Source organism: Cenococcum geophilum (genome assembly GCF_001692895.1).
Source record: "Cenococcum geophilum 1.58 unplaced genomic scaffold K441scaffold_68, whole genome shotgun sequence".
In the NCBI taxonomy this organism is placed as follows: Eukaryota; Fungi; Ascomycota; class Dothideomycetes; order Gloniales; family Gloniaceae; genus Cenococcum; species Cenococcum geophilum.
Genome location: NW_027137626.1, coordinates 115,507 through 128,051, shown reverse-complemented (window position 1 = coordinate 128,051; position 12,545 = coordinate 115,507).

Sequence of the window (12,545 nt, the reverse complement as noted above, 5' to 3'; positions counted from 1 at the left end):
TTAGTATATATCTAGCTATTAGGATTATTAGCAGCACTTATATAAGATTTATAGCTTAATATGCCGTATAAGCTAAGTAGTTATTTTATATAATAAAACCAAAACAGATTAGTATATATATAGATAATTGAGATAGATACTATTAAAAGCTTTATATAAAAAATAAGTTAAATAACCTTAAGCAAGAGCTTAGTTCGCTGCCACTATTTTAAATATTCTACTCTTTTAAAACTCTTAATACCTATTTATATCCTCTCCTATAAGATTATACAACGCGCTCCTAAAAAGGATTGTTCTGGTTTATTACTTATTACTAGAATTAATAGAATAGTAATAGCTAGTAGCGATAGTCGTGGCTATTATATACGCTATTGCTCTTAGCACTACTATTTAAGGGTAGAAAGCTTACTAATTTAATTTAGAGGATTAGTAATATAGTCGTTATACTCGTCTTAGCTTTAAGGTTAAGTAAACTTATTAAAATCCTTAATAATTAGATTATATAAATCTAATTCTTATTTAGTAGAGGCTTGCCCATATAGTAAAATTAATAACTAGGTAAAAAGAGTCTTAGGCTTAAAAGCTTATAATTAGTATATAATTATAGTACCTGTTATACCAACCGCGTGCTTACGCGGTTAGTACACCAGGAACGCGTTTACGCGTTTAGTATACTAACTACTTACTTACGCGTCTAGTGCACTTATAAAGCACTGACTAATTAGGGGGGAGGTACATCAGTATATAAACTACGTAGTCTGCTTTATATAATTAACAGTCACCATCCAAATAAGCATATAATACTATATGTATTTCGTGCCCCTAAATCTAACTCACTTATGCTATTAAATTAGTACAAATACTAATTAGTAAGCGCGCACAGATTAGCAATCACTTAACACCTCCCCCTGAGCGATACTTAACAGCGACTACCCGTTTAAACTCCTAGTACGACCTACTAAAAGGTTGGAAGTCGGGGATTACGGACTTATCTCTAACTCTATATACTTATTTAAGTCTTAGTATAGTTTACCGGAAGTATAATAAATACAAATATAGACTTATATAGAACCCCTACCCTTAAACCTTAAACCTCTTACCCTTCTATAAACCACTATAGACCTGTTAATTACCTCTATAGACCGTTATAAGACCTTATAGAAACCCCCTACCCTTCTACAAACTGTTATAGATATTAACCGCCTTTATGGACTACTATAAGACCTCTTCCACCCACTATATATTATACTACACTATATAGTATGGCAGACCTAAGGAAGCAAGTTAATAAAGGCTAGGAAAAGTAGAGGCAGAGAGCTAACCTTATATCTATACCTGACGTTAACAACTATATTAAATTTAAAGTTCTTAAATATAAATATTTTAAGCTTATAAACGTCGACCTATAGGAGTAATACTAGGAAGACTTTATAGACTTTACGGAAGCTATCTTTAAAGCATGTAACCCTACTACTATTTATAACCTATGGACCCTCTTACGTAACTAAGGTATATAGGTTAAAAGGAATAAACGAGTTACTGTTATATAGTCCTTGTACAACACAATACACAAAAAGGACTAAACGGAATAAACCAAAGAGGAAATCCTAAACCAGTTCTAAGAAACTAAAAAACTCTTTACTTCTTCTAAACTTAATATAATTACTAGCCTTATACCTAACCCACTTAACTAAATTCGTCCTATAAACCTAAGCAGTCTTAGAATTAATTTTACTGGCTAAAGTATACCTAGTACTTAAGTTATGGACCACAATACCCCCGCAACCTAAATTACGGACCGTAATACCCCTATAAACTAAAATACGGACCAAACCCCTTCCGTTATTTAAGTTACAGATCCGCAAGCTATATATCTGCAAACTATATATCCATAAACCACATATCCGTAAGTTATAGATCCGCAACCCACCTAAGCAAAGACTTATAGTAAGGAGCTAGCAAACCTAGCTAAGCTCTATACCGATAAATCTAATTATAGCGGTAAAAACGACAACTTTAACTTTAAACTAACTATCTTTACAGACCTCTGCTAGAAGGCTAATATTCCTAAATAGGAATTTAGCTAAGCCTACTCTACTATACTACGCGGCCTAGCACTTAACTACTACTACACCAACCTTAAGAGCAACCCCCTTGGTGTTCCCTTTAATAAGCTATACAAAGCTACCTATAACTACTTTAAAGGACCAGAATATAAGCGTAATATCCTTACCTAATAGAATGCGACTAAGCTACGGACCGTAATTAATAAGAATACTAAAAAATCGACTATAGAGTGCCTATAAATTCTTATCAAAGACCTCCGGCACCTATAGTACGGCCTTAACGCTAAGCTTTAAACAGACGACTTCCTGTATAATAAACTTATTACGGCCTACTAGAAAGTAGAGCTCTATAAGTACGCCTACTATAAGCCTATAGATACCTTAGCTAGCCTTATTAATAATCTACGCTCCTCTATTATAATATATAAAGTCTTAAACCCACCAGGCAGCACTTAAGCCTTTATTATAAATATTCAATATCCGTAAACAGACTTAGACGTCTACTTTATAGACCGCCGCTACTACTAGCAGTACCCGTACCAACTAAGTCCCACTCGTAACCCCTATAGCAACTCCTATATAAAAGTATACCCTCACAAACAAACTAGTTAGAAGTGCTTTATATATAGTAAGGAAGGATATTAGTCTATAAGGTATACCTAAGAAGAACGTAATAAGTCTAAGAAGAGATTCAATAATCGGATTAACTAGTTTATCTTAAACTATAAAGGAAAGGAAGCAGAGGAGTCTCTTAATGAGTTAATAGAAGCCCTTATAATTGACTTTAACTTAAACGCTTAAGAATAAGAGACCTTAGAGATATTCCTAACTACTTTTAGACCTTTTACGGATAGCTAAGCCTTTAATATTACAACCGTATTAGCTAACCGTTCCTTTATACACTTATTTACGCCCAAAAACCATTCCGTAAGTACCCCTATTATAGATATTATGGACTATAAATAGGACCTATTTGCATATATCACCACAGAACGCTATACCCCTAAGGAATTCTATGGTGTTATAATCAATATAGGTGCCTCTAAGAAGTCTACCGTAGGCTACGGATAATACCTTATATATAAGACCACCACAGATAATAATACAGACATCGATATTACGCAAACTAGGGCCATAAACGTCCAGTTCGGCATTGGCTTAACCGTATTAATTAGATCAGTTAAAGTTAAGACTCTAATTGGCCTAGTTAACTTCCACATAGTAAAAGCGGACACCCCCTTCCTACTCTGTCTTGTAGATATGGATAGGTTATAGGTATACTATAATAACGTTACGGATACCCTAATTGGCCCCATAACTACCCTAGGAAGTAAGTATATTACCTTACCAATTATATAATAATTCGGACACCCGTTCCTTATATAGGGAGAGACTTTATAGACCTATATTTAGGAATCTTTTAACTATAACCCGTACTACCTTACCAGTACGGAAATCTACCGCCTATACCGCTATTTCGGCTATCTATTAGCCGAAAAACTATATAGAGTCCTTAAACGCTCTGGACATAACGACGTTAATAGGAAGGTAGTTAACCACCTAACTAAATACTACTCCTTCTGCTAGAAATACAGACGTTCCCTAGGCCAATTTAAGTTCACTCTTTATAAAGACCTTAATTTTAACCACTTAGTGTATATAGACATTATATATATTAACGGCAGCCTAGTATTACACATAATTAACAAGGTAACCCGCTATTAAGCCGCCCGTTAGCTGCAAAATATATCTATAAAATATACTTAGGATATTTTACGGACCTGCTGGATTAATATATACGTTAGACCCCCTAAGTATATTACCTACAACGCTAATAGGAACTTTATCAGTAAGGAATTCTAGTAGTATACTACGGCCATGGCTATATTAACAAAAGCTGTCCTAGTTAAGGCATATTAGTCTATTAGACTTATTAAGCGAGCTTACCTAGCCTTATAAAGAGTTTACCAGATTATTATAGACAAATATAAGGACATTTAAAAGGAACTGGCTCTATAGATAGCTGTAAAAGCTATTAATAACACCACTAGCCCTAACGGACTAGTACCCACCCTCTTAGTTTATAGAGTTTACCTAAGGATAAGTAACCTAGGCCCTCCTACCCCATCTATTATAGAATAAGCAGCTATAATACGGAAGGTAATAGCTAAGATAGTTAAGCTACGGGCCAAATAAACTATTAATAACGCCCTATACTACTGTAACGGACCTAATACAACCTTAGTATATAACCTCCCGCTTAACTCTAAAGTCCTTATATAGCGTAAAAGCGGCAGCTAGAATGGACCCTATCGTCTACTAGCCGTAGAAAACGAGACGTGCTGCATATAGCTTCCTAGCAGGCTAACTAGCTTTAGAAGCACGTCCATAAAACCCTACTTTTAGCCCAAAACTACCTATAACGTTAAGCTAGACAAACTAAAAGCAACTGCCAAACCAGATAAACCAGAAGCGACTGCCGAATTAGACGAACTGGAAGCACCCTTACCTACCCTAAAAGTCCCCCAAAAACCTACTAAACCTACTAAACCTACCGTAAAGCGTGGTTGAGGACGCCACTAAAAGCACCCTGTAATTAAGAACCCCGTAATAGAGAATTACCTAACCTCTATAGGAATATCCGCAAGGTAATCCCTACCTATAGATATATTAGTTCTAGTATAGGAAACCCCGTTTACGGACTTATAACGTAAAGAGATTAACGGACTACTTAAAAAGGGTATTTTTGTAATTATAATGGAGAGAGACGTTCTATAAGGCGTCTATATATTTAACTTACGCTTTATTAACGAAATTAAGCACCCTAGTACTGATAAAGCTTTTAAAAAATTAAGGCTTATTATATAAGCCTATAACGACTAAGGAAAGGACCTAGTTCTTACATAATCGCCTACGATTTAATAAGTCAGTTAACGGATTATACTTGTACTTATACTTAGACTACAGCAAAGTAAACCTGTAGCACTTTACCTACGGGATATTTCGCAAGCCTATATATAGTCTAATACCTACCTAAGTAGGGACATCTTTATATGGCCACCCCCCGAGCTTAACCTATAACTAGGAACAATCCTATAGGTTATAAAACCTCTATATAGAGTACTAGAAGCTAGAAACCATTGGTTTAAAACATACCACTAGTATTACGTTAGTAAGCTTAAAATGGAACAGTTAACCTATAACCCCTGCCTCCTATACAGCCCATTAAACGGCTTTAGTATTATTAGACTCTAAATAGATAATACCCTATTTCTAGCAGACTAAACCTTTATAGACGCTAAAGAAACTAAACTATAAAAGGCTAAGTTCTTAGTAAAGTTATAAAAGTAGTTAACTAAGTAGAATCTAATTAAGTTTAATAGAGGCCTAATTACACAAAAGGGCGACCTAATTAAGCTAACTTAGGAACGCTAAGCTTAAAACCTAAAGCCTATTATAGTAAAGCCTACAGACCTTACTAGCTCCTATAGAGAGACCCGCAAGACCGTAAATATAAAGGACTAATACGTTGCATAGCGTGTAAGAGGCGCCTATATTGCCACAGTCTGTTAACCTAAATCTGCCTATAATTTATCCTTTACGGCCTAGGCAGTAGATCTGTAAGAAAAAAATATTAAGCAGCTTAATAAGCGTATTTAGTGGCAAATTAACAATGCAATAAGGGGACTTACTTTCGTACTACTAGACCTAAGTTCCCTTAGCCTACTAGCATTTACGGACGCCTCCTTTACTAATAATAAAGACCTATTATTATAAATTGGCTTTATAATTATACTTACGGACCATAATTAGGACGCAAATATACTGCACTAGTTTTTAATTAAATATAAATAAGTAACCCGCAGCGTACTAGCTTCCAAACTATACGCACTAGCTTATAGCTTTAATATAGCAGCCGCAATCAAATTAACAGTCTAGAAGATTCTATAATTGGAGCAGTTACCCCTAGTTTTATACACCAATTTAAAGTCCCTTTACGACTACCTAGTTAAGCTAGGTACAACACAGGAGAAGAGGCTTATAGTCGACCTAATATGCTTATATTAAGCCTATAAACAACGCGAGATTATAAAGGTTAAATAGATCAGCGGCGGAAATAACCTAGTAGACGCCATAACTAAGGCAAAGCCGTATTAAGCCCTTAAAACCCTAATTAATACAAATAAGCTTAACCTAAAAGTTATAAAATGGGTAAAACAGGACTAACGGAGCACCTATGGTATATCTACGGCCCGTTAGAAGACTGTACGGCTTATTATACGGTACAGGTGGAAAACAGTAGAAAGCTACGGTGGAACTTAGTAGACTTACATAACCTACCGAATTTTATAAGGTGGTTAAATTAACTAATTACAATTTTCCATCCCCAGGATAGAAAATCGCCATTGGCTCGCTTAGCACTAGCGCCTTAGCGGCCCTCAAGATCTGACTTACGGCTCGTCTACTGCCCGTCAAAAGGCCATACGGTCCATTTTACGGACCATAAGCAGAACTTACGGCCAGCTTAGGGCACCGTTTAAAAGGCAGCCTAGACAGCACCTTAGGGAGATTTCCTATATATTTTCCTTTATATTTTATAGTTTTATTAAAGCAATTACGGAGGCTATATATAGGTGGTTTCATTTTTTAAGTACCGCCAGTATATAATTACAGCACCTATTATACCAACCACGTACTTACACGGTCGGTACACTAGGAACGCGTTTACGCGTTTAGTGTACCAACTACTTGCTTACACGTCTAGTGCACTTATAAAGCACTAACTAATTAGGGGGGAGGTGCATCAGTATATAGACCACGTAGTCTGCTTTATATAATTAACAGTCACTATCTAAACAAGCATACAATACTATATGTATTTCGTACCCCTAGATCTAACTTACTCGTGCTATTAAATTAGTACAAACAATCGGTAATTCTCCTAAAGTCCTTTAACCTTTTTAAGTACAGCTTTCTACTACTTCTTTTCCTAATTTACTTGGATATACCTTATATAATGTTTAGAATAAAGAATAATTGCCGCAGCATATAACGGGGATTTATTAGACTTTAGGTAGTATTTATTAAACACCTTCCATCTAATTTAAATCCTTTTGCTAAAGTAGCTATTATTCTTATAGTGTTCCTATTATACAATATTAGAAAAACTTTTAAAAGTAAAGAGAATTCTTATAAGACTCTGCTTAAAATGCCTTATAAAAATATCTATTAAAAAAAGAACGCTTAAGATTATTATATTATACCCCTAAGTTTTTAATATTACCCTCTTAAAGATCTAGAGGAAGTTATATGTTATATAAAGCAAAGTCCAATTCTATAGAGTTAAGAAATCTTCGCCTAAGGTCTTAGTATGCTTCTTTATATAAAGATTAATTGCTAACTTATACTTTAAGGCAACCTAAAGCATCTAATACCAACTATTCTACCTTATATAATTATTTAATGGAATTCTTCTTTAAGCAAAGGTAAGGAAGTCGTTTATACGGCTAGGTAAGCTTTAAGTATATATAATAATATTATAGAGTTTACCTAGTGTACTAAGAGCTCGAAATCGGCTACTTTTAAAGTTTAGGTTAACTTAAAATCCTCTCTTATCCTTAATATTATATAATATAAGCCATTTTTTTCTTTATTATATACTTATATCTTAAAAGGAGGAGCTCTTGCTGCACCCGGCCCAAAAAGACCAAAAACAACCAAAAGAACCCTGAAAAACACCTAGAGAATCCCCCTAAGATGCATGCATCGCAGGGGAGGCACACGTTAAACGACGGTGGTTCGCACTCGCGCGCGCCCACCAGAACCACGCCTAGCAATAGCCCTCCATAATAAGAATGGGCGAATACCACACCACAAAACGGAAAGACCTCTATTAAGAAGGCATCTGACAAAATATAAAGCCTATTGGACCCGTCTAGTATCTGTAGTTACGGGAGAGCAACCGTTAGCTATAACGAACTAATGCAGCTAGTAGAATGGCTCCGCCAATCTAGCGTACCTTAGGCGCCCCTCTAGTAAACCCTTAACTAAATCCTCCAACGGCTAAGCAAAATTAAAAATAAATAAAACCCCTCCCTACCGGCAAACCGTACCTAGGCCGCCGTAGCTGCGCCTCTATAGTATAGGGAGCCTACCCCCCTAAAAACAATATCTAGATATATAATTATAATATGACTAAATATAGAGAAAGTAGAGGGGCTTAGGGGATAATTAGAAATAGAAGTCCTTATAGAAATTTATAAAGAGGTTTATAACGCTGTTATAGTCCAACACCTTAGGAGCGGAGACATTAGAGTTACCCTAAGGGACTAATAGGTAAAGGAATAAGCTATAAGGGTAGGGGACAGGCTAGGAGAACGTATTGGTATAAAAGTGCTCCGTAAAGATTACCTAGTTAAAGTCCTAGTAGTTCCCCTAAGCCTTAGGGTAAAAAAGGGACGCCAGGCGGATAATACGGCAACTATATATAAGATAGTAAAATAAACGGAACGCCTTATACTAGGACTTAAGATTACCCAAATCTAATAGCTTTAACAGGAAAATACAAACTAAGTATATAATGAGAATAATAAAAGAATATAAGGGCCGCTAGAGACTCACTAGGGAGACGCTAGTCGAACGCATGGCTCCCTTATTATTAGTATATATATACTAGGAATGCAAAAACTCCTTATCTAAAAAGGTATTATTATAAATAGCCTTATATATAACGTAAGGCTCTACAACTATAAACTCCGCCTAGAACGATGCTACCACTATATATAATAGGGACATACCTAATCTACATGCGCAGTATAGGTGTGCTACGGCCACTGTATAGGCCCCCACGATACAAAAAACTGCTTAAATTAAGACTAAATAAAATGCGTAAACTGCCACCAAAGTATATATAAGGCGTAGGAGAAAGGAGACTGCATTAAATACAGGAGACGGAAGGTAAGGGCTTAACAGCTACGGGAATAACTGTACGCTAGGTTATACGAATAGAAACAACAGGCGATAAGCTAGGGGGGCGTAGGTACCTTTCTAGTATTTTCTACCTTTAACACCGGGGGGCTAGGCTAGCTATCCCAAGCCTTAATAGGCTAGAAGCGTTGCTGTGCGATATTACTAGACTATATAGGGATATAAGGGTTATAGGGGATATAAGGGAGAGGACGCCCTGTAGGAAGACCATTATAGACAGCTATAGTAAGCTTAAGACTAGGATAATTAAGAATTAGACTTAACGCGGCAAATATAACATTTATAGCCGACTCTTAAAGGGTATATAGCTAACTAGTAAGAACAGGGAAGGAACTAGAGATAATAATAGATTTAGATATAGAAGCGCTACTAGGAATATAAGACACGGGAATAAAAAGCTCTATATAAAATAAGTAGTAACTAGGATATAGACATAAGAGATAGAAGCTTTAAATGTTTTAGAGAAAGTGGAAATAGAGGAAGCGAGGAACGAAGGAGAGGCGAAGAACCCCTGTTGGGGGTCCGCTACCTATCCATTATATAGTATAACTGCGGCAATATAAACCACCGTCTTGTAAGGCCCTTGCTAGACAGCTTAGACCTAGAGAAATACTATATCCTTACTATATAAGAACCGTATTATAATGCCTATATATAATTAACATACTGCCCCTAAGGATTCCAGCTCCTATATAAACTAAAAGCAGCTATACGCGTGTGCTTTATAATTAGTAAGGCTATTAGCCTATCCTTATAGTTATAGCAGTCAACCTAGATATTGCAGTTATAATAATCCAGATATATAGGGGACCGGTTTAGATTATTAATATATATAACCTTAGGGTTAAAGGGGTCCTATAAACAGAGAACATTATATTAGTAATAAGCTTACTAGAAACCGAAGATATAAAGTCTATCCTATTAGGAGATATAAACCTCTACCACCTGCAGTAGGGAGGTATCCACGTTACTGCTAAATAATAGGTAGAGTGCCTACTAAAAGCTATAGACACCTGGGGCCTTAAGCTAGCTACCCCCCCAAGAGTAATTATATGGCAATGAGGTACCGCTAGAAGTATAATTAACCTTACATTTATAAACAAAGGCCTATACTAGAGACTTAAAAGGTGTAACCCTAAAGAAGAATGGGCACTCGCTTTAGACCATATCCCTATTTAAATACAGCTAGATCTAGATATTAAGGTATAATTAAATAGTAAAAGATATATAATAAGAAAGCTTAAGATAGATAGCTTCCTTAATATAGTTAAATAATAACTTTAAGATCTAGAAGAAATCCACCCGATACCAAATAAGCGAGGCTTAGTGGCTACCCCTAAGGAAATCAACTAAAGACTAGAAAGGATCCAGGCAGCAATTAAAAATAGGTTAGAAGAGCACTGCCCGGTCTTAAAAGCGGGCCCCTACGCGCTACACGTATGGTCCGTATAATATACGGTTCTTATTACTAGCCAACGACGAGCAAGAAGAAAATATATAAGTAGCCACGATTTTAAAGATAAGAGACATTATAAAGACATAAGAAACCAGCTAAAGAATACCCTAAAAAAAGAAGTAAGGAATAGCTGAAGACGGTTTATAAATAAGCATACTACTAACCTAAGCCTCCCCTATAATAAAGGTCTCTAGAGGATAGTAAAATAGGTAAAGAGAAAGGCAGGACGTTTAGTAGAAGACCTATACCTTCCGCCCCTGCGAAGACTAGGTAAATTACTAGCTATAAGCGATAATAATAAGAAGGCAAAAATCCTTATAGAAAGATTTTTCCCCTAACTAGCCTTAGTAGACCTTAGCGATATTACAGGCGAAGCACCGGTAACTTGCCTAAGGGTTAACAGTGACATAACAACTGAAGAAATGGCCAGAACTATTAGCCGTCTTTTAAATAATATAGCACTAGGACTAGATAGGATCCTAAATAAAGCCCTAAAGACCTGCGGACCACTAATAGCACCTTAGCTTACGGATATAGCTAAAGTATGCTTTATAATAGGCTACTACCCAAGACTTAGAAGAGCTATAATAACATTTATTTTATATAAAGAAGGTAAAGCAGACTACTTATTTCCAGGGAGCTACCGCCCTATTGCCTTAAAGAATACCCTTAGCAAGATCTTAGAAAGGGTAATAGCGGACCATATAGTAGATACGGCAGAGGAACACGCCCTACTACCACAAAGCTAAATAGGGGCAAGAAAGAACCGCTTAACACTATTAGCACTTACGCTACTCGCTACCACTATTAAATCAGCATGGGCAATGCGAAGGGACTTTATAGTATTAATGCTTAGCCTAGATATTAGTAGCGCCTACAACAACATACCCCATAAGCGTCTCCTATATATCCTTAGAGCAAAAGGCTTCCTAGAATGGATTATATAATTTATTTAAGGGTTTATAGGCTAAAAAGAAATATTGCTAGTCTTTAGCGGATACTAAAGCCCCCCTATTACAGTTGCAACAGGAATACCATAAGGATTACCCCTCTCGCCTATACTTTTCCTTTTCTTTATAAGCAACCTACTTAACTCCTTTAAGGAAGGGGCGACCTAAGGGATAGGCTTTGTTAATGATATAAACCTAATTATATACGGGCTAATAGCCGTAGAGAATTGCAGAACGCTAGAAAAAGCTTATAATACCTATATAGAATAGGCAAGACGATATAGAGTCTAATTCTCACTAGAGAAGTACTAGCTAATCCATTTTATAAGAAAACGCAACTAATCTATAGATCTCTAGCATATAATTCGTATTTAAGGCTTTAGGGGTTAACCAGTTTAGGGCCTAAGAGTATTAGGAGTATAGGTAGATAGTAAGCTCCGGTGGAGCGTATATACGGCCTAAGCGGCCCGTAAGGGCTAAGTATAGTATATCGCATTATCTAGGATCGTTAATTCTATATAGGGCCCATGCTTCTAGAGGTTACGCCTACTATATATAGCAGTTATCCGGCTAACCATAATATATAGGTCTAGTATTTGGGCTATTAGAGAATCTAAGAAAGGCCCCCTTAAATCGCTCCTTAAACCACTCTAAAAGGTCTAAATAGCCTGCCTCTAGAGTATAATAGGCGGATATAAGCGAACGGCCACAGTACTGCTTAAGAAGGAAGCTAATATTCCCCCCCTATAACTATATATTAAAGCCACTATAATATAAAGGGCGTAAAAGGAACGTAACTCTAATGTTATAAAGTATATTAAGACACGCCTAAATAAACTATGGAGGGACCCTAGGGCGCCTTATAGGAGAATAAACTAATAACCCTAAAGTAGGGAAGATATATTAGAGAAACAGGTAAAAAAAGCAGAAGAAGAATAGTGCTGTTTTAGGGCCTAGGCCTATATAGAGGAGGAAGGGAAACGCGTAAGAGGCCAGTAAGGATAACAGTAAGAGAGAGAAAAGAGCTAAAGTAAAGCATAAAAGAACGCCGGGAAACCAACTACTATAATATAATACTGGCTAGAC